This window comes from Bufo gargarizans, chromosome 4, assembly GCF_014858855.1.
Source record: "Bufo gargarizans isolate SCDJY-AF-19 chromosome 4, ASM1485885v1, whole genome shotgun sequence".
Lineage (NCBI taxonomy): Eukaryota > Metazoa > Chordata > Amphibia > Anura > Bufonidae > Bufo > Bufo gargarizans.
The window spans coordinates 297,446,400-297,468,437 of record NC_058083.1 but is presented as its reverse complement, the minus strand read 5'-3'; the positions used below and the strand labels follow the sequence as shown (position 1 = coordinate 297,468,437).

Below are 22,038 nucleotides of genomic sequence, written 5' to 3'. Positions count from 1 at the left end.
TCACTGTACAGAATCACAAGACAGAGGGAGGTCAAAAGGCAAGCTGAGGTCAATATAACAAGAAATCCAAATACACACAGACAGAACCAGGAGCACAGCAAGGGAGATAAACCTAAGAATGTATAGCCAGCAGGGTATCTAAATAGAGCACCAAGTCCCTGGATCAGAACCTTATAGGTACAGGGACTTGGAACTCTGTTAGACCGCCTATCTACCCCAGCATATGCACATTTTTGTGGAGGAGATGAGCAAGCGCTCTGTTACTATGGATGCGCTGGCATCACCAGGGGGAGTAGTCAGGTGATGCTTCGGGGGGGGCATGGCCCAGCAGCGCTTCTGTCATGGTGCGGCCATGCCTAAGCCCCAGACCACAGCACTGAAGCCTGGACAGGTAAGTTGGTGACAGAATGTCTTTTTCTGTGACTTGTAGGCATGGATGTGTCTGGGCATGTTGGTAAGATTTAGGTTCCGTAATATGCAGAGTCTGTGAGACTTCCAATGGGAAAATAGTCCAATTGGGCAAATTAGTTATAAAAAATAAAAAAATAACTCCAGGTGGCAGCATGCTCCATTAACACTAATGTATACTGGTCTTGTAATTTCCAGTTAAGGCCAGCAGGTGGAGCTGCAACACCAGAAATGCTGAATGACAGTATGCAAAGAAGAAATGCCCAAGAAGAGCAGGAGACAACTGAAACAACACAGGGTTAGCAACTATTGGGCACATCTTCTCTCCTTGTTCTCTGGGGGGATGTGTAATGTTGGATAGTTTCAGGCAGTGGGAAGGGACAATGTCACTTAACAGTATGAATGTTACTGAAGTTGGCTGGTTAGACAATGATGATATGGCAGGAGCAACTCTCAGTAGGTAGTGCAGGCCTCAGTTCATCATGTTGGTATCTCAAAAGTAAAAGACACTTGGCCCTGGAACCAGATGTTCTACCAGAAGGAAGGTGGCACTGACAACACCGACCCTTCCAAGTGTAGCAAATGTCCGAGATGGTGCACCCAAGCACACGTTGCACACAGGCAGGCTGTAGCTTCTCCCTGTCTCCCTGCCTCTGTACTTACTGACAATAGTGAGTATTGACTGCTCACGCTCCTGACTCTCTTGGCGGCTGGTTAGTTAGTCAATGCACACAAAGGCGGGATACAGAAGGATCATACGCTGTCAGTACTCGCCACAATGACAGTGTAAAAATAGCAGGGAGACTGTATACTCTATAGATCTGTGAAGACGGATATTTTGTAGCAACACTCATTTAGAGAGTGCTGCTAAGGGACACCAGAGCTGCTAAGGGACACCAAAGGTTTTTTTATGCAAATATACAAATTAACTTATCAACTTATTATACTATAAATTAATGGTATTAGAAAAACTTTCCTTGTTACTTCCTCTGCACATTAAAAAAAAAAAAAAAACCTGTTACACTTTACGGAGAAGTTCAGTTCTGAAGTGGAGCTTACATAATAGATACACCTCTAAATTTTAGAAACTGCACCCCTCAAATTATTTAAAACTTATTTTACAAAGTTTGTTAACCCTTTCCACAAGAATGAAAGGAAAATGGAGGAAAAATGTCAGTTATTAATATTTTTTTTTTATGTAACACAGTAAGACTTAACAGCAAAATGAACTACTGTATGGGCACACAGCAGGGCACAGAAAGTAAGCAGTGCCATATGATTTTGCTGGCATAGTTTTTGGGTGCCATATCACATTTGAATGGACTCTGAGGTATCCCCACAGTAGAAATCCCCAAAAAGTGACCCCATGTTGGAAACTATAACCCTAGATGAATTTAAGGAGAGGTGAACTGGGTGCTTTGACCTCACAGATGTTTTACAGAACTTGGAAACACTTGGATGTGAAAATGATTTTTATTTTTTATTTTAATAAAATGTTGCATAAGCCCCAACATTTTCACAAGGGGCAACATTGGAAAATGCTCTCGGCAATTTGTTAGCCATTTTCTCCTGAATACGTTAAAGGGTTTCTGTCACCCCACTAAACTTTTTTTTTTTTTGTGTACTTATAATCCCTATACTGCGATTTATCCATACATATGGTGATTAATCATTTTGGTTCAGTAGATTTTGCTAAAAATTTACTTTTATAATATGTAAATTACCTGTCTACCAGCAAGTAGGGCGGCTACTTGCTGGTAGCAGCCGCATCCTCCTATCATAATGACGCCCCCTCCGCATGTTGATTGAAAAGGCCAGGGAACGGGATCGTTCTCTGCTGGCCCTGTTTGCATTCAAAATCTCGCGCCTGCACTGTACCTGTCTTCAATCGGCGCAGGCGCACTGAGAGGCAAGTAGGGCGGCTACATCTACACCCGGCACAGGCGCATTGAGGATGGAGAGGCCAAGCGAGCGTCCGCCTCTCAGTGCGCCTGCGCCGATTGAAGACAGGTACAGTGCAGGCGCCAGATTTTGAATGCAAACAGGGCCAGCAGAGAACGATCCCGTTCCCTGGCCTTGTCAATCAACATGCGGAGGGGGCATCATTATGATAGGAGGATGCGGCTGCTACCAGCAAGTAGCCGCCCTACTTGCTGGTAGACAGGTAATTTACATATTATAAAAGTATGTTTTTAGCAAAATCTACTGAACCAAAATGATTAATCACATTATGTATGGATAAATCGCAGTATAGGGATTATAAGTACACAGAAGCCCTTTAACACCCCATGTGTGTTTATAAACTATTGTATGGGCTCAGAAGGTATGGTGCGTCATATGGCTTTTGGAGGGAAGATTTTGTTGGAATGGTTGTCGGGCATCTTGTCGCATTTGAACACACTCTGAAGTACTATAATATAAAATGTAGAAACACTTGGCCGTGAAAATGAAATATTACATACAATAATTTTTACAATAAAATATTGCATGAGCCCCAGATTTTTTTATTTTCAAAAGGGGCAACAGCAGAAAAAGGATACCACAATTTGTTACCCATTTTCTCCTGAATACGGCAATACTAGATATGTGACTGTAGACTACTGTATGGGCACACTTTAGGGCTCAGAAAGGAGGGGGTGCCATAGGGCTTTTGGAGAGCAGATTTTGATGGAATTGAAGAGACCTTGAGGTATCCCTACAGTGGAAAACCTCAAAAAGTGACTCCAATTTGGAAGCTACACCCACACAGGTGTTGTATAGAATTTAGAGACTCTTTGCTAGAAAAATGAAAAAGTTTAATTTTTACCAGGCTTGTGCTAACAACTGTAGAGGCTCTTGAGTGAAATAATAAATAGAACCACAGAGAAGTGACCTAGTTTGGAAACTCCATCGTTCATGGTATTAAGGGGTTGAGTGAGCATTTTGATGCCACAGGTATTTTTCAGAAATGAATGCCCAGTGGACTGCACCTTTTCAACAGATATGGCATTTCAGAGCCCAAAAATTTGTGTCCAGCTGGTGCCATCTGAGACTCACACCACACTTTTTGAATTGATAGGCTAGTTCTACTGGGAATGGAAATGCCATAAATGTGGACGTAAACTGCTGTTTGGGTAGACTGCAGGGTTCTGAAGAGAAAGTCCACCTTTTGACTTTTGCTGCACAGATTTTGATGGACTGGTTTACGGGTGCCATGTTGCTTTTGAATAGCCTCTGGGGTATACCGGTAAGTACAGCTATTTCTGGCAACCATACATTTTTTTATTTTCAGAGCTTTGTAAGGGCTTATTTTGTGGAGGATGAGCTGCCATTAGTATTGGTACCACTTTGATGTACATATGAGATTTTATTTAGCTTTTTGTTGTGAAACAGGATAAAGGAAATGCAACAATTTTTTCCATTGCTTTTTGAAGTTAGTTTTTATGGCATATACCATGCTGGAAAACTGACATGTTATCCTTAGGCAACATGCACACGGCAGTATGTGTTTTGCGGTCCACAAATTGCGGATCCGCAAAAAAAAAAACAGATGACATCCATTTTTGCGGCTCCATTGTAAAAATGCCTAAAACGGACAAGAATAGGACATATTATATTTTTTTGCGGGGCTACGCAACGGATATACTGATGCGGACAGCACACGGTGTGTTATCTGCATTTTTTTCCGGACCCATTGAAATAAATGGGTCCGCATCCTATCCACAAAAAAACGGAACAGACACGGAGATGCACACGACCGTTGTTTGTTTTGCGGTCCGCAAATTGCGGATCCACAAAACACAGATGGCATCCGCATGCATTCTGCAATTTGCATTGACGGCACGGACAGCAAATAATATAACTGCCTATTTTTGTCTGCAAAACGGACAAGAATAGGACAGGGTATATTTTTTTTGAAGACCACGGATCTGAGCATCGGATGTGGACAGCACACAGAGTGCTGTCCGCATATTTTGCGGCTCCGTTGAAGTGAATCAGTCCGCATCCAAGCCGCAAAATCTACGGCTCAGGTGTGGACCAAAACAACGGTCGTGTGCATGTAGCCTTATTCTGCTGGTCAGTACGATTACAGAGATAACAATTTCATCACTTAATTTTTTTTACGTTTTACTACTTTTACACAACACAAAAAAAAGCATTTTATTGACATTTCTAACATAGCTTCTATATGGCTAGTTTCTATATGGCTAGTTTAGCAGTCAGGTAAGTTTAGAGTAAAGACGTGTGTATTGCTAATAGGCTAGCAATCAGCAATAATACCTAACACAACCTTATATGCCTAAGGCCTCATGCACACGACAGTATTTTTTCACGGTCTGCAAAACGTGGTTCCGTTGTTCCGTGATCCGTTTTTTCTTCTGTGTGTCTTCCGTGATTTTTGGAGTATCACCAGACATGAAGGAAAGTTTAAAAAAAAGTCGTTTTGGTGTCCGCCTGGCCATGCGGAGCCAAACAGATACGTCCTGACTTACAATGCAAGTCAATGGGGACGGATCCGTTTGACGTTGACACGATATGGTGCAATTGCAAACAAATCCGTCCCCCATTGACTTTCAATGTAAAGTCAGGAGTCCCTATCGGAGTTTTCTCCAATCCGATGGTATATTTTAACTTGAAGCGTCCCCATCACCATGGGAACGCCTCTATGTTAGAATATACCATCGGATTTGAGTTACATCGTGAAAACTCAGATCCGACAGTATATTCTAACACAGAGGCGTTCCCATGGTGATGGGGACACTTCAAGTTAGAATATACTAAGAACTGTGGAAATGACTGCCCCCTGCTGCCTGGCAGCATCCGATCTCTTACAGGGGGCTGTGATCCGCACAATTAACTCCTCAGGTGCCGCACCTGAGGGGTTAATTGTGCATATCATAGCCCCCTGTAAGAGATCAGGTGCTGCCAGGCAGCAGGGGGCAGACCCCCTTCCCTCCCCAGTTTTAAATTCATTAGTGGCCAGTGCAGCCCCTCCCTCCCCTGTATTAAATTCATTGGTGGCCAGTGCTGCCCCCCCTCCCTCCCTCCCCTGTATTAAATTAATTGTTGGCCAGTGCGGCCCCCCCGCCCCCCCTTCCCCTGTATTAAATTCATTGGTGGCCAGTGCGGCCTCCCCTCTCCCCCCAATCATTGGTGGCAGCGGAGAGTTCCGATCGGAGTCCCAGTTTAATCGCTGCGGCTCCGATCGGTAACCATGGCAACCAGGATGCTCCTGCAGTTCTGGCTGCCATGGTTACTTAGCAATTTTAGAAGAATTATACTTACCTGCACTGTCTGTGACCGGCCGGGCACTCCTCCTACTGGTGAGTGAAAGGTCTGTGCGGTGCATTGCTTATAGCACAGACCTGTCACTTACCAGTAGAAGGAGTGCCCGACTGGTCACAGTCAGCGCAGGTAAGTATAATGCTTCTAAAATTGCTAAGTAACCATGGCAGCCAGAACTGCAGTAGCGCCCTGGTTGCCATGGTTACCGATCGGAGCCCCAGCGATTAACTGTGACTCCGATCGGAACTCTCCGCTGCCACAAATGATGAGGGGGGGGGAGAGGGGAGGCCGCACTGGCCACCAATGAATTTGATACAGGGGAGGAGGGGCCGTGGGGGGCAGCACTGGCCACCAATAAATTTAATACAGGGGAGGTGGGCCGGGGTGGGCCGCACTGGCCACCAATAAATTTAATACAGGGGAGGGGGGCCACACTGGCCACCAATGAATTTAATACAGGGAAGGGAGGGGGGCCGCACTGGCCACCAATGAATTTAATACAGGGGAGGGAGGGCCGCACTGGCCACCAATGAATTAAAAACTGGGGAGGGAAGGAGGGGGGTCTACCCCCTGCTGCCTGGCAGCACCTGATCTCTTACAGGGGGCTATGATATGCACAATTAACCCCTCAGGTGCGGCAGCAGGGGGCAGTCATGTACACAGTTCTTAGTATATTCTAACTTGAAGCATCCCCATCACTATGGGAACGCCTCTGTGTTAGAATATTGTCACGACCATGGTCATGGTCGTGACTCCTGTAACCGCAAGCAGTTGCCTGCGGTCTTGGTTTTGTTGTCAATCACAGGTGAGGGCTAAAGTATGTTGCCTCACCTGTGGTTGCCACTGGCAACATTGTTTATGTGGCAACAGAGCAGCCTGAGCGTTGCTAGGCAGCTTGCTGCAATCTGCATGCGGTTACACTTGGCAGCATGTGTTTATATGTGTGCACTTTCCTTGTCTGGTGTGCACAGGGTTTATTGTGTGTACTTCCCCTTTAAGTGGCCGTCTTCCCTTGCCTTGTGTTGGAAGGGTTAACTCCCTTCTGTGTGTGTGATCACTGGGTGTGTCTGAGTGTGGGTGTGGCTACTTTGGGCTATAAAGCCTCTGCTGTTTTCAGTTAGCTGAGGGGTTCTTCAGCCATGGTTGCTGGAGACAGCCTCCTGTTATATCATCTGCCAGTGTGGGCCACCCTTGTGATCATAAGCTTTATGTATGGTGTTAAGTAGATGTTTCTTTGGTCTTGTTATTACAGCATATGGTTTCCTGGGTTCCCATGTGATGTCTGGTCTGTGTGTGTGCTGTGTCCTTTGTGTTGTTGTGGACAGCAGCACTTGTACATGGGTTCCAGGTTGTGTGTCTGTGGCAGGTAGGTGTGGTACTAATCTCACTTACCTGTCATTGCCATATGTCTGTTTATGTTCCCCTTTCTATGTGGCTTGGCCAGTGAGACTCCTGTTCCTCCGTGTCTAGAAGGAACAGGTCGTCTTACCCTGCTCCTAGTCCAGGGCCACCCTGAGGGCTAGCAGGAATATCAGGTTCCAGAGTATGAGCCCTCCTACCATCAGGGTCGGCTCATACAGGCTAGGAGACAGGGTCAGAATTAGGGATTGTTAGGAGGTGACCTGCTCCCTGATTCCTGTCCTGGCCATGCTCTGACCATCCATCTGCTGATACCGCACGGCTGAGGGTTTTCCCCATCCTCAGCCGTGACAAATATACTGTCGGATGTGAGTTTTCACAAAGTGAAAACTCAGCTTTGAAAAAGCTGTATGCAGACAGATCTGCAGGTCCGTCTGTGCTAAAGTAGCCTACGGACACGGATCACGGACGCGGATGGCAATCTTGTGTGCCTCCATGTTTTTTCACGGACCCATTGACTTGAATGGGTCCGTGAACCGTTGTCCGTCCAAAAAATAGGACAGGTCCTATTTTTTTGACGGACAGGAAACACGGATCACGGACACGGATGACAAACTGTGCATTTTCCGAGTTTTAACGGACCCATTGAAAGTCAATGGGTCCGCAGAAAATCACGGAAAACGGAACAACGGACACGGATACACACAACGGTCGTGTGCATGAGGCCTAAGAGTGCTGACATACACTCAGACTTTTTGATGCAGTTTTGGAAGCCAAAATCAGGTGTGGAGAATGTCATTAGGTTGTCATCCGATCGGGGCTTATGAAACTTTTGCTACTCAGGCCTCACCCATCCATCCATGGGAATATTTGGACCTCACCAGTGAAGTAGTACAACCCCACCAAACACCAATGTGCAGTTTATATATATATTACCCCCAGCAGCGCTAACCAAGTAGCACCATAATCAGTGGCATAACTAGAGTGTTATGGGCCCCAGTGCAAACGCTTCCATCACGATAATACAACCGTCTGCATCCATTATGAGTGGATCTGGTTGTGTTGTTTCTAAAATAGCCATAGCCATGTCAGAGAAAACGGATCCGTCCTTATTGACTTACATTGTGAGTTATGGTGGACTCTGCATCCCAGCATCATGGGAACACAATGAAAAGGAATGAAATGCATTCTGGTGCACTCCATTCCCTTCAGTTCAGTTTAACAAAACCAAAGCGTTTTCCCTATGATGGATCGCAATAGTGGAAAGGGAAAGCGCAGATGTGAAAATAGCTTAAGTGATGGTTTATCTTTAGGATAGGCTATCGCTTACTAAAGGCTGGACAGCCCCTTTAAAGTGATTGGGCTGCTACAACATTTTGTAGTTTTAACATTAGCATACTGTATATATGACTATTATTAATTATGCTGCAATGGACAAACACTTAGGGCCATCTGGTTTTAACAAAAATGAAGGTTAATCACTAGAGTTGAGCGAATCCGAACTGTAAAGTTCGGTTCATACCGAACTTTAGGGTTTTCGGCACACGGACCCGAACCCAAACATTTACGTAAAAGTTTGGGTTCGGTGTTCGGCGGTTTTTATGGCGCTTTTTGAAATGCTGCAAAGCAGCCAATCAACAAGCGTCATACTACTTGCCCCAAAAGGCCATCACAGCCATGCCTACTATTGGCATGGCTGTGATTGGCCAACTGCAGCATGTGACCCAGCCTCTATTTAAGCTGGAGTCACGTAGCGCCACCCGTCACTCTGCTCGGATTAGTGTAGGGAGAGGCTGCAGCTGCTGTGAGGGAGAGATCAGGGAGAAATCTTATCAAGAACTGGTTTATATACTTAGCGATCTACAGAAAAAGTGTTTTGTGGGTGCAGTGCACAATTTTTTTAAGCCTGTCCTGAGCCAACTACTGCTGAAAACAAACTTTTTTTTCTTCACTTAGTTAATATCAATACCTGATCGGCAGCCATTTTATGCAACGATAGTGCACCAGCATAGGCTATCTGCAAGTCCAGAAATACAGCTTTGGCATACTGGGGTGAAAAAACCCTCTAATATACTGCATAGACAAGCATAAGTGACTGTCACATTTAGGACAGAAATACAGCTTTTTGGTTAGGGTGAAAAAAGCCTCTAATATACTGCACATCTGGGATTACACGTGCATAAGTGACTGTCACATTTAGGACAGAAATACACCTTTTGGTTAGGGTGAAAAAACACTCTAATACACTGCACATCTGGTATTAGACGTGCATAAGTGACTGTCACATTTAGGCCATAAATACGGCTTTTTAGTTACTGGGGTAAAAAAGCCTCTGATATACTGCACATCTGGGATAAGACGTGCATAAGTGAGTGTCACATTTAGGCCACAAATACCACTGTCATATAGAGTTTAAAAAAAAAAATTGAGTGAAATAGCCTACATCAGGGTTTATATTTGCGGTTAATTATTTTTAACATACTTAACCACTATTTACTTTGCTTTGTGAATGCTAACTATGAGGCAAACATCTAATAAGGGACGCGGTCATGGTCGTGGTGTTGGTGGAGCCTCTGGTGCAGGGAGAGGACGTGGCCGTTCTGCCACAGCTACACGTCCTACTGAACCTACTACCTCAGGTCCCAGTAGCCGCCAGAATCTACAGCAATATTTGGTCGGGCCTAATGCCGTTCTAAGGATGGTAAGGCCTGAGCAAGTACAGGCGCTAGTCAATTGGGTGGCCGACAGTGGATCCAGCACGTTCACATTATCTCCCACCCAGTATTCTGCAGAAAGCGCACAGGTGGCGCCTGAAACCCATGCCCAATAGTCTGTCACATCCACTCCATGCATATTTGAGCCTCAAGTCATGCAGCAGTCTCTTATGCTGTTTGAAGACTCTGCTGGCAGTGTTTCCCAAGGGCATCCACCTAGTCCTTCCCCAGGGGTGGAAGACATAGAATGCACTGACGCACAACCACTTATGTTTCCTGATGAGGACATGGGAATACCACCTCAGCACATCTCTGATGATGACGAAACACAGGTGCCAACTGCTGCGTCTTTCTGCAGTGTGCAGACCGAAAAAAGGAGGTCAGGGAGGAAGACTGGGTGGAAGACGATGCAGGGGACGATGAGGTCGTAGACCCCACATGGAATGAAGGTCGTGCCACTGACTTTCAGAGTTCGGAGGAAGAGGCAGTGGTGAGACCGAGCCAACAGCATAGCAAAAGCGGGAGCAGGGTGCAAAAGCAGAGCAGCCGTCACCAAAACAGTTCGCCTGCTACTGGCCAACGTCACCAGGGACCGAGCACACCAAAGGCAGCTTCAAGGAGTTTCCTGGCATGGCACTTCTTCACACAATGTGCTGACGACAAGACCTGAGTGGTTTGCACGCTGTGCCATCAGAGCCTGAAGCGAGGCATTAATGTTCTGAACCTTAGCACAACCTAAATGAGACACAGGCTGCAGTGGAGTAAGCACCTTTAAAACCAAGAAAGGGCTTAGGCCCCTCCTGCTCCCTCTTCTTCTGCTGCCTCGTCCTCTTCCTCTGCCTCTGGAGGAACGTTGGCACCTGCCGCCCAGCAAACAGAGGATGTGCCACCAACAACACCACCTCCGTCACCAAGCATCTCCACCATGTCACACGGAGGCGTTCAGCTCTCCATCTCACAAACCTTTGAGAGAAAACGTAAATTTCCACCTAGCCACCCTCAATCCCTGGCCCTGAATGCCAGCATTTCTAAACTGCTGGCCTTTGAAATGCTGTCATTCAGGCTGGTGGACACAGACAGCTTCAAACAGCTCATGTCGCTTGCTGTCCCACAGTACGTCGTTCCCAGCCGCCACTACTTCTCCAGGAGAGCCGTGCCCTCCCTGCACAACCAAGTATCGGATAAAATCAAGTGTGCACTGCGCAACGCCATCTGTGGCAAGGTCCACCTAACCATAGATACGTGGACCAGTAAGCACAGCCAGGGACGCTATATCTCCCTAACTGGGTAAATGTAGTGGCGGCTGGGCCCCAAGCGGAGAGCTGTTTGGCGCACGTCCTTCCGCCGCCAAGGATCGCAGGGCATCATTCTTTGCCTCCTGTTGCCTCCTCTTCCTACTCGGCTTCATCCTCCTCTTCTACCTCCTCATCCAGTCAGCGACAGACCTTCACCACTAAATTTAGCACAGCCAGGGTTAAACGTCAGCAGGCCATTCTGAAACTGATGTGTTTGGGGGACAGGCCCCACACCGCGCAGGAGTTGTGGCGGGGTATAGAACAACAGACCGACGAGTGGTTGCTGCCAGTGGGACTCAAGCCCAGCCTGGTGGTGTGCGATAATGGGCGAAATCTCGTTGCAGCTCTGAGACTAGCCGATTTGACGCACATCCCTTGCCTGGCGCATGGGCTGAATTTGGTGGTGCAGAAATTCATTTACAACTACCCCGACATGTCAGAGCTGCTGCATAAAGTGCGGGCCGTCTGTGCGCGCTTCCGGGTTTCTCATCCTGCCGCCGCTCGGCTGTCTGCTCTACAGCGGAACTTCGGCCTTCCCGCTCACGGCCTCATATGCGACGTGCACATGCTGGAGAGACTGTGCGTCAGTAGCAGGCCATAGTGGAGTTTCAGCTGCAGCACGCACGGGTGAGTCGCACTGCGGAACAGCACCACTTCACCACCAATGACTGGGCCTCCATGCGAGACCTGTGTGCCCTGTTGCGCTGTTTCGAGTACTCCACCAACATGGCCAGTGGCGATGACGCCGTTATCAGCGTTACAATACCACTTCTATGTCTCCTTGAGAAAACACTTGATGGAAGAGGATGTGGCCTAGGATGAGGAGGAGGAAGAGGGGTCATCTTCAACACTTTCAGGCCAGTCTTTTAGAAATGGCTCAGAAAGAGAATTTTTGCAACAGCAGAGGCCAAGTACAAATTTGGCCAGCCAGGGCCCACTACTGGAAGAGGATGAGGAGGAGGAGGATGGGGATGAAGCATGTTCACAGCGGGGTGGTATCCAACGCAGCTCGGGCCCATCACTGCTGCGTGGCTGGGGGGATACAAAGGACACAGACAATATGCATCCCACAGAGGACAGCTTGTCCTTACCTCTGGGCAGCCTGGCACACATGAGCGACTACAGCTGTAGTGCCTGCGCAACGACAGCAGAGTTGCCCACATTTTAACGTGTGCGGACTACTGGGTGGCCACCCTGCTGGATCCCCGTTACAAAGACAATGTGCTGTCCTTAATTCCCTCAATGGAGCGTGATCGGAAGATGCGCTCCTGAGTCACGGATGGTGTTACAGAAAACTAGAAGACACAAATTAGGATCTGACTGACTTGATCCAAAACTCAGGATCAATAGGGTAAGCCCTGTAAGAGCCCTAGCTCTCTCCCTTACTGTTCAGCCTATGCAAAAATATCAATGGTAGAAAATTGCATACCCTCGTTCCTCGACTGTATGACACCTGAACACCCTATAATAGTGAGGGGACACGACCACCGGCTCCCTACACTAAATACGGAGGGAGTCAGGGTCACCTAGGATCAAGCCCACAGGCAAACAGAAATAAAAAAACCAGACTTATCTTGTGGATGCAGCAGTAACAGCTTCTAGCATCAGCACACTCCAGGAAGTTGTATAAACCGCAAAGTGATGCAGTATGGGAGGGGATTTAAAGAGATGCAATCAGTGCAACTAGATGACAGCTGAGAGAGGGAAACGAGATGACAAAACAAAAGCAAAACAAAAGAACCTCAGACAGGAGGTTCTGAAGAACGTCTGTCAGAGCTTCTCAGATGTCTGGCGGTGACAGTACCCCTCCTTCTACGAGTGGACTCCGGACACTCAGAGCCCACCTTCTCAGGATGGGACCTATGGAAAGCCCTGATGAGACGAGTGGCCTTAATGTCCGTCACTGGGACCCACATCCTCTCCTCAGGACCATAACCCTCCCAATGAACGAGGTACTGGAGAGAACCGCGAACAACACGGGAATCCACAATCCTAGAGACCTGAAATTCAAGATTACCATCAACCACAATCGGAGGAGGAGGCAAAGAGGAGGGTACAGTGGGTTGAACATAAGGTTTTAATAGGGACTTGTGAAAAACATTATGGATCTTCCAAGTCTGAGGAAGATCAAGACGGTAGGCAACGGGATTGAAGACGGAAAAGATTTTGTAAGGCCCAATAAACTTAGGACCCAACTTCCAGGAGGGAACCTTCAATTTGATATTCTTAGTAGACAACCATACCAGATCACCAACATTCAGGTACGGACCAGGCACACGTCTCTTATCCGCCACACGCTTATATCTCATGACAAAGATGACAAAGACGAGGAGAATCTCTCCTCATCAGGTAAACCAGAAGCCCCCTCTCCAGAGAATGTCCCAAACTGCGGATGAAGCCCATATGCACCAAAAAATGGTGACCTATCAGAGGACTCCTGACGACAGTTATTTAAAGCAAACTCAGCAAGAGAGAGACAAGAAGCAGAAGAGAATGACAACCGAACCCCCAAGCGAGAACAGAAGGCCTTCCAGAATCTGAAAACAAACTGCGTGCCCCTATCAGAGACTATGTCTGAAGGGATACCATGCAGTTTGACAATGTGATCAATAAATGCCTGCGCCAGCGTTTTAGCATTGGGCAAGCCAGGAAAAGGAACAAAATATGCAATTTTGCTAAAACGGTCCACCACCACCACCAGAATCACCGTCTTCCCCTAGGAGTGAGGTAGGTCTGTAATGAAATCCATGGACAGATCTGTCCAAGGACGGGAAGGAATGGGTAACGGAATGAGGGACTTTGGCACGAGCTCAGGTCTCACAGGCTGCCACAAAACCCTCAACTGACTTACGAAGAGCCGGCCACCAGAATCTCTGAGCAATGAGATCCACTGTGGCTCTACCCCCTGGGTGCCCAGCAAGGACAGTATCGTGTTGCTCCTTAAAAACCTTGTGTCGTAAAGTGAGAGGCACAAACAACCTCCCAGGAGGACAAAGATCAGGAGCCTCTGCCTGGGCTGCCTGAACCTCTGCCTCCAATTCAGGATAAAGAGCAGACACAACCACCCCTTCAGCCAAAATGGGACCAGGGTCTTCAAAGTTCCCCCCTCCCAGAAAAAAACGTGACAGGGCATCCGCCTTCACATTCTTAAACCCAGGGCGGAACGTGACAACAAAATTAAACCTAGAAAAGGACAAAGACCATCTGACCTGTCTCGGGTTCAGACGCTTGGCTGATTCCAAGTAGGCCAGATTCTTATGGTGGGTAAACACGGTAATAGAGTGTCTGGCTCCCTCTAGCCAATGGCGCCATTCCTCAAAAGCTAACTTGATGGCCAACAACTCCCTATCTCCTACATCGTAATTTCTCTCTGCAGAGGAGAGTTTCTTCGAGAAAAAGACACACGGTCGCCATTGGGCAGGAGAGGGACCCTGAGACAAGACCTCACCCACATCCACCTCAGAAGCATCCACCTCAACTATGAAGGGCGGAGAGATTTCAGGTTGTACCAAGATGGAAGTGGAAGCAAAACTCTCCCTAATACTAGAAAAGGCCTTACGCGCCTCTACCGACCAGGAGGAAAAATCTACCTCCTTTCTAGTCATATCAATGAGTGGTTTAACAACAGAGGAATAATTCAAAATAAACTTCCTGTAATAATTGTCAAAACCCCAAAAACTCATCAGCGCCTTCTGATTCTCAGGAAGCTCCCACTCAAGCACAGCACGGACCTTCTCGGGGTCCATGTGAAAACCAGAAGCGGAGAGAAGAAACCCCAGAAATTGAATTTCTGGAACCGCAAACACACATTTTTCCAGTTTAGCGTACAATTTATTCTCCCGCAGGATGAGCAAGACCTGACGTAGGTGTTCCTTATGAGTTTTGAAATCAAAATGTCATCTAGAAAAAAATGCTGTTCACAAAATGCTGAAAGACGGCTGGAGTATTCATCAAACCAAAAGGCATAACCAAATTCTCAAAATGGCCCTCAGGGGTATTGAAGGCCGTCTTACATTCATCTCCTTCTCTGACCCTGACCAGGTTGTATGCCCCTCTCAAGTCCAACTTGGAAAAAACTTTAGCCCCAACAATCTGGTTAAACAGGTCCGGGATCAGAGGAAGCGGATAAGGGTCACAAATTGTGATACTGTTCAGCTCCCTGAAATCCAGACATGGTCTTAAAGAACCATCTTTTTTCTTAACAAAGAAAAAACCAGCGGCAACAGGTGACTTCGAGGGTCTTATGTGTCCCTTTCTTAGGCTCTCAGAGATATAAGCACGCATAGCAACCCTTTCAGGTTGGGAGAGATTGTATAAACGAGATTTCGGCAGCTTGGCGCCTGGGATGAGATTAATAGGGCAATCGTACTCCCTGTGAGAGGGCAGCTCCTGAACACCACTCAGAAAACACATCCGAAAATTCAGAGAGAAAATATGGTACAATCTTAGTAGAAACCTCTGAAACAGATGTCGTGAGGCAATTCTCTCTGCAAAAGTCACTCCAACCATTTATTTGCCTCGCTTGCCAATCAATGGTGGGGTTATATTTAGTGAGCCAGGGTAGCCCCAACACTAGAGGAGTAGGCAACCCGCTTAGGACGAAACATGACACATCCTCAACATGAGTATCACTAACAATCAAACAGATATTGTGAACTATGCCCTTTAACGATTTCTGAGAAAGTGGAGCGGAATCAATAGCAGAAACAGGTATATCCTTTCCCAAAGTGCATATCTGGAAACCATGTGTTATAGCAAATTGATTATCAATGAGATTGACAGCTGCTCCACTATCTACAAAAATCTCACAAAAAATGTTTTTGCTCTCCAGCGCCACCCTGGCAGGTAGGACAAAACGGGAACTACAAGCAAACGGAAAACCTTCAATTTCAGCATCAACCTTGCCAATAGTAACAGATGGAACGTTTTTAGAGGATTTTTTTCTTTTTGCTTCTTTATTTATAAAAAAAACTGCCTGAATCTCCTAGAGGGACAAACATTTGCCAAATGATTTATACCTCCACAACAAAAACAAACCCTCCTCTGAGAGCTGAATCTTCTCTTGTCAGAGGCAAGCAAACCCAGCTGCATGGGCTCCTGCTCAGAAGGGATTGAGAGAGACTGAGACCCCTGCGAACTGAATGAGACCGCCGCACTGTCCTTGGACTGAGTATGACAGGAAGAAGTGATCTCTCATCTCTCTCTAAGACGCCTGTCAATACGAACGGCCCGAGACATGGCAGACTCCAAAGAGTCTCTCATGAAAGGCAAATGCATCTTTCAATCTCTCTGAAAGACCATGGCAAAATTGACTTCGGAGTGCAGCATCATTCCAACCAGTATCAGCTGCCCATCTCCGAAATTCTGAACAGTATATCTCTGCGGACTGTTTACCCTGGCATAAAAGACGTAGTCTAGACTCAATCAGAGCAATACGATCCGGATCATCATATATCTGACCCAGGGCTAAAAAAAATTCATCCACTGAACAGAGGGGCCGTGCCCCCACCGGCAGTGAAAAGGCCCAAGACTGAGCGTTATCCCTGAGCAGCGAGATGAGGATCCCCACCCTCTGCTCCTCATCACCAGAGGAATGGGGAAGTAGGCGAAAATTGAGTTTGCAAGCCTCTCTAAAACGAACAAAATTCTCACTACCCCCAGGAGAACATATCCGGGAGCGAGATCTTAGGCTCAGCACAAACTCCATGAATGCAAGCTGAACCGGTCACCTGAAACTGATATACAGTTTTACGGAGATCTGCTACCTCCAATGAAAGACCCTGCATGCGTTCAGTCAAAAGTGAAACCAGATCCATGCTTGAGACGGTTTTGGCGGTTTATAATGTCACGGATGGTGTTACAGAAAACTAGTAGACACAAATGAAGATCCGACTGACTTGATCCAAAACTAAGGAACAATAGGGTAAGCCCTGTAAGAGCCCTAGCTCTCTCCCTTACTGCTCAGCCTATGCAAAAATCTCAATGGTAGAAAATTGCATACCCTCGTTCCTCGACTGTATGACACCTAAACACCCTATAATAGTGAGGGGACACGACCACCGGCTCCCTACACTAAATACGGAGGGAGTTAGGGTCACCTTGGATCAAGCCCACAGGCAAACAGAAATAAAGAAAACAGACTTTTCTTTTGAATGCAGCAGTAACAGCTTCTAGCATCAGCACACTCCAGGAAGTTGTAAAAACCGCAAAGTGATACAGTATGGGAGGGGATTTAAAGGGATGCAATCAGTGCAACTAGATGACAGCTGAGAGAGGGAAGCGAGATGACAAAACAAAAGCAAAATAAAAGAACCTCAGGCAGGATGTTCTGAAGAACATCTGTCAGAGTTTCTCAGATGTCTGGAGGTGACACGCGGGGGGACAAGTGGAAGCACTAGGAGAAGGCAGGGGAGGAGGAAGAGGTCGCCAACGCAGCTGTGTCAGCGCCAGCACCTCAGAAAGGCAGGGTTAGCATGGCCGACATGTGGAAAAGCTTTGTCACCTCGCCGCAACAACCGGCCCCAACTGCTGATATGGAGCGTGTTAGCAGGAGGCAGCATTTGAACAACATTGTGGAACAGTACCTGTGCACACTTCTGGGTCTCCAAATTGTCCACATGGCAAGAGCTTGCCCTATATGCCTTGGAGGTGCTGGCCTGCCCTGCAGCCAGTGTACTCTTTGAACGTGTATTTAGCACAGCAGGAGGCGTCATTACAGACAGACGCAGCCGCCTGTCCACAGCCAACATGGACAAGCTCACGTTCATTAAAATGAACCAGGCTTGGATCCCACAAGACTTGTCTATACCTTGTGAAGAATAGACATTTATACCAGCCTCAACCCTCCATTCTTGTACTCAAGTGCACTTATTCTTTGTTTTATTTTGTTATATGTCCCAAAATCTTGGGGGATACCCCAATTTAAAAATAAAAAATAACACAAATCAGTGTTGGCTACATATTCCTCCTTCACCACCGATTCCACCTACACCGCCTTTTGCAGCCCTCTAGCCTTATCCAGGACTATTTTAGAGCCATTTTAATGCCCAAAAGTTCGGGTCCCCATTGACTTCAATGGGGTTCGGGGTCAAGTTCGGGTCAAGTTTGTGTCCCGAACCCAAACATTTTTTTCAAGTTTTGCCAAACCCTCCAAACCCGAACATCCAGGTGTCCACTCAACTCTATTAATCACTGCACAATACAGAAAATTAATCAACCTTTAATATCGTTTGTGTCCCAAAGTTAGATAATTTTCAAGATTTTTGCTTTTCACTAAACTGCTCACACAGTTCTGTTACAGGATCTGTAATCCAGCAGCATCACAAACCATCTCTCATTTTCTAGAGTCCAAGCTGACAGCTTCTGCCTACCCTACACAACATATTCCACAATCACATAAGATGACACCATATAACAAGCCTTCAGTTTGGAGGAGCAGCATTAGCTTCACTCACCTGATAGCAAGCAAAGATCTTAAAAATACTAAATTGAAACACAAAGGGTATCAAAAATATTGCAGAGCTTTTCAATAGAGACATGCCACATTGTCATGAGAAAAAGTGTCATTGATAGAACAAATTGAATGGAAATTAAGTCACCCACCAAACTAGGGTAAAAGGAAAAAAACTACTTACCCAGAACAGTGAAAGTCATCTGCATATTGGCGGGTTTTTAAGTTGGAAACAGCTTCATGAATTGGAAAGAGGCCTCCTATGATGTAGTCACCAGAGAGACGTGCTACGGCATGATCATGAGTATCACAGGTTAAAATGAGTTTCCACAGGTTTGTGGAAATCACTGTAAAAATCAGCAAGCTGAAAGTTGACATGACTATGTTTAGCCTCATCGTACAAGTTCTAAGTTTATTTGCTGTCATTCAGGAAGTATATCAAGATCTAAATACATGGTATGTTTATAGGTCACTAATAGGATGTATTTATTGGCAGGATTCCCGATGATTACATAAAGAGACATTACTACATACCATATACCTTCATGAACTGAAGATCACTAAAGTAGCTATTCCAAACATGGAAAACCAAGTACAGATTGTGCATACATGAAACAGAATAAAAACGGTACTGTCACATTCAGGTGTGGGAGGGAAACACCACACCGAAAATAGGAGGGAAAGGGGTGAGGGAATAAGGCCTGGAAACTAGGGAAAGGAGATGGACACCTCCTAGTAAAACCCTAATCAAAGTCCTGACTAACTACTAGTGTGAACAGACCCCAGATGTAGGTGAGTTCATACACAGGAATAACTAGTGTCCTTATACACCCTATAGGACCCTGGTAGTAATGTCAGGACTGGGACAACCTGTTCCTCCAAAAGGAAGGACGAACAGGAGTCTCCCTCAGGCCTTAATACAAATGACAGGGAAATACAACACACAAAATAACCCAAACAAAATACTAAAGGGAAAGAAAACACTTAACTTCAAGTGGCTACAGCAGCACCAGGATCTCAGCCGAGAGCCACACACCAGCTATCCACAACTTCAACAGAAGCTATAAACTGCATAGCAAAGAGGGAGAAACAACAATAAATAGAGAAGGTTAAATGACCATAATAGCCACACCTGGGGAAAGAATGTGTGAAAAGCACAAGAAACAACACAGACGTCATTTGATCCAAACGGAAAACATGTCAGATCAAACCACGTGTTGCTAGTCTCACCGATCTCCTGCCACCTGTCGCGGGAACGTCCGTGACAGGCACCAGATGCACTTGAAATATGTGATATGGAAAAGAGGAAATCTAGCAACTGATAAAAGCATCAAACATTGGATAGCAATTACATAATTGCATAGACCAATATGAAATGAAAAAGATCCTATTGAAAATCGTGTTACACATTGAAATACTAAACAATATAAAATACATGGATAATATACACAAACATATTTAAAGATAGAAAATTGGATCTCCAACTATTGGAGCAGTTTGCTCTAATTATTGCCACTTCTTGGTTGAGTGACCAGATCAATAGCCTGCACTTTTAGAGAGGAGGTATCACCATTACACATTTGGGTAAAGTATAGGGATTAATGTTCCTTTTATTTCCCACCAGTTTTAGACTTGTATCCACAGTTCAAGATATAATATTAAACTATGCATCAATTGTTATGCATCCTGCATTATATAACTCATTACATATTGTGGGGATTCGCTCTGGTAGACAGGGTGTGCGGACACAGTACAGAGGCAGATTACCAGTTCTTAAATCAAACTTCCCTATTTATTCATACATAAAGCAAAAAGAAAACGTCACTTTGCAGTCTTGGTGTTAGTTCACACACAATGGAAAGTCCACATAGCAAAAAATCATCTTGTTGGCAGTTCTTCCTCCAGCAGTCCATAGCAGGTTTTTAGGGGGCCTGTTTCCCTTACAGATGGGTCTTAGCCCTCTCCAGCACGGCACAAGCCTCAGATCCTAGCACACACACACCTCCTGAGCTCCACTGTCAGACTGAGGTAATCCTTCTCATCTGGCAGTGCTGGCTGGTTTTTAGGCCTGGCCAAAACCGGCCTGGAACATGGGGAGTAGTCACCCACCCAGCACTTTGACTACTCCCAGTAAGAGCCGTCCCGAATTAGCTATACAGCCATACTAAGTATTAAGGTGTAAAACAGCAACTGCTGCTGACACAGAAAAAACGGCTCTTACTCCACCAAGGCCAGGAACCTCGGTGACACGTACTTATCATCCACGATGATTCATTGTACCTTCTTACAATATAATCAGTAGCATAACTAGAGAATATGGATGAGCACATTTCTGTAAATTTGATTTGGTTCTGATTGGACCCAAATCGAAAATACTTCAATTGCCCTGAATAGCCATGGATCTCTCTTTTTTCTCTATCTCTTTCCCCCTCACTTCCCTTTCTCTCCTTTCGCGTCTCTTTCTTCATCACTATCTCTCCCTCTCTTACTCTGTCTCCTATCTCTATTGCTCTCCTATCTCTCTCTTCCCCTTTTTATCTCTTCTATCACTCTCCTCTCCATCTCTCTATCGCTCGCCTCTCTTCTCTCCTTCCATCTCTATCGCCTCTTTCTCTCTCTTCCTCTCTTCTCTCTCTCCTCTCTATCGCTCTCCTTTCTCTCTCTATCGCTCTCCTCTCTCTCCTTCTCCCTCCTCTCTCTTTCTTTCAACTAGGAGATGTTAGATCATTTAAAGTACAAAAACAGCAGAGTGAATGTGCTTTTAAGAAATCTCATCAACACGCTCTGGAAAACTTTTGCAACAAAATTCCTACATGAATTGTCTGACGTCTGAAGTGTAAATTTTAAATCTGCAGCATGTCAATTTATGTCAATTTCTGCATTGAATTTCAGTCTTTGCAATGCAGAAGGTGAAAACACATTAAAAATGCAGCATTTCCACACCAATTTTGATGTGGATTTAGCTACTGTTAAATTCTGGAATATATGCTATGAATTTCACTCAGCAGTCTGCCCACATACTTTTCATTACATATGCTACACACACTTATATATGCATCTATCTATCTATCTATCTATCGATCCAGTGACCTGGAGTGGGAGCACTGTGCAGAGCAGATGGAAATGATGGTTGTGGCTCTGAGACTGGTAGTCGTACTCACAGATCACTGGGGCAGTCCTCCCTCTGGTGCTCTCTGGGGCAATTAAAGCTCTCAAAGTGTCCTCTGAACAGTTGATAAGATGTGCCTGGTACTTGATCTCTGTAAAGCATGCAGGGTCTAATTTGAGGTGCTATTAATTTGTGGTTTCTGAGGCTGGTAACACTAATGAACATATTCTTTGTTACAAAGGTAACTCTTGCTCTTCCTTCCCTGAAGCAGTCCTCATGAGAGCCAGTTTCATCATAGCATTTGATGTACCAATCCTACCTCTGCACAGCCAGCACAACCTGATAAAAGGAAGAAAATCCACAAATTAACCCTTGACAAGGCATACTGTACCTTGTAAGTAAAAACATTCCAGGCAAATTCCTCCTGAAGCTAATTGA

General features: G+C 45.8%; 1 protein-coding gene across 1 annotated transcript in view; it reads right to left on the bottom strand.

The window, feature by feature from the left end:
• Positions 1-18,859, bottom strand: part of LOC122934908 (G-protein coupled receptor family C group 6 member A-like) — a 115,798-nt gene extending 96,939 nt beyond the window's left edge. The window contains 1 exon segment of the mRNA XM_044290567.1: positions 18,676-18,859. The gene's annotated coding sequence lies outside the window, so the exon portion shown is untranslated.
• Between the last annotated feature and the right edge of the window lie 3,179 nt (positions 18,860-22,038).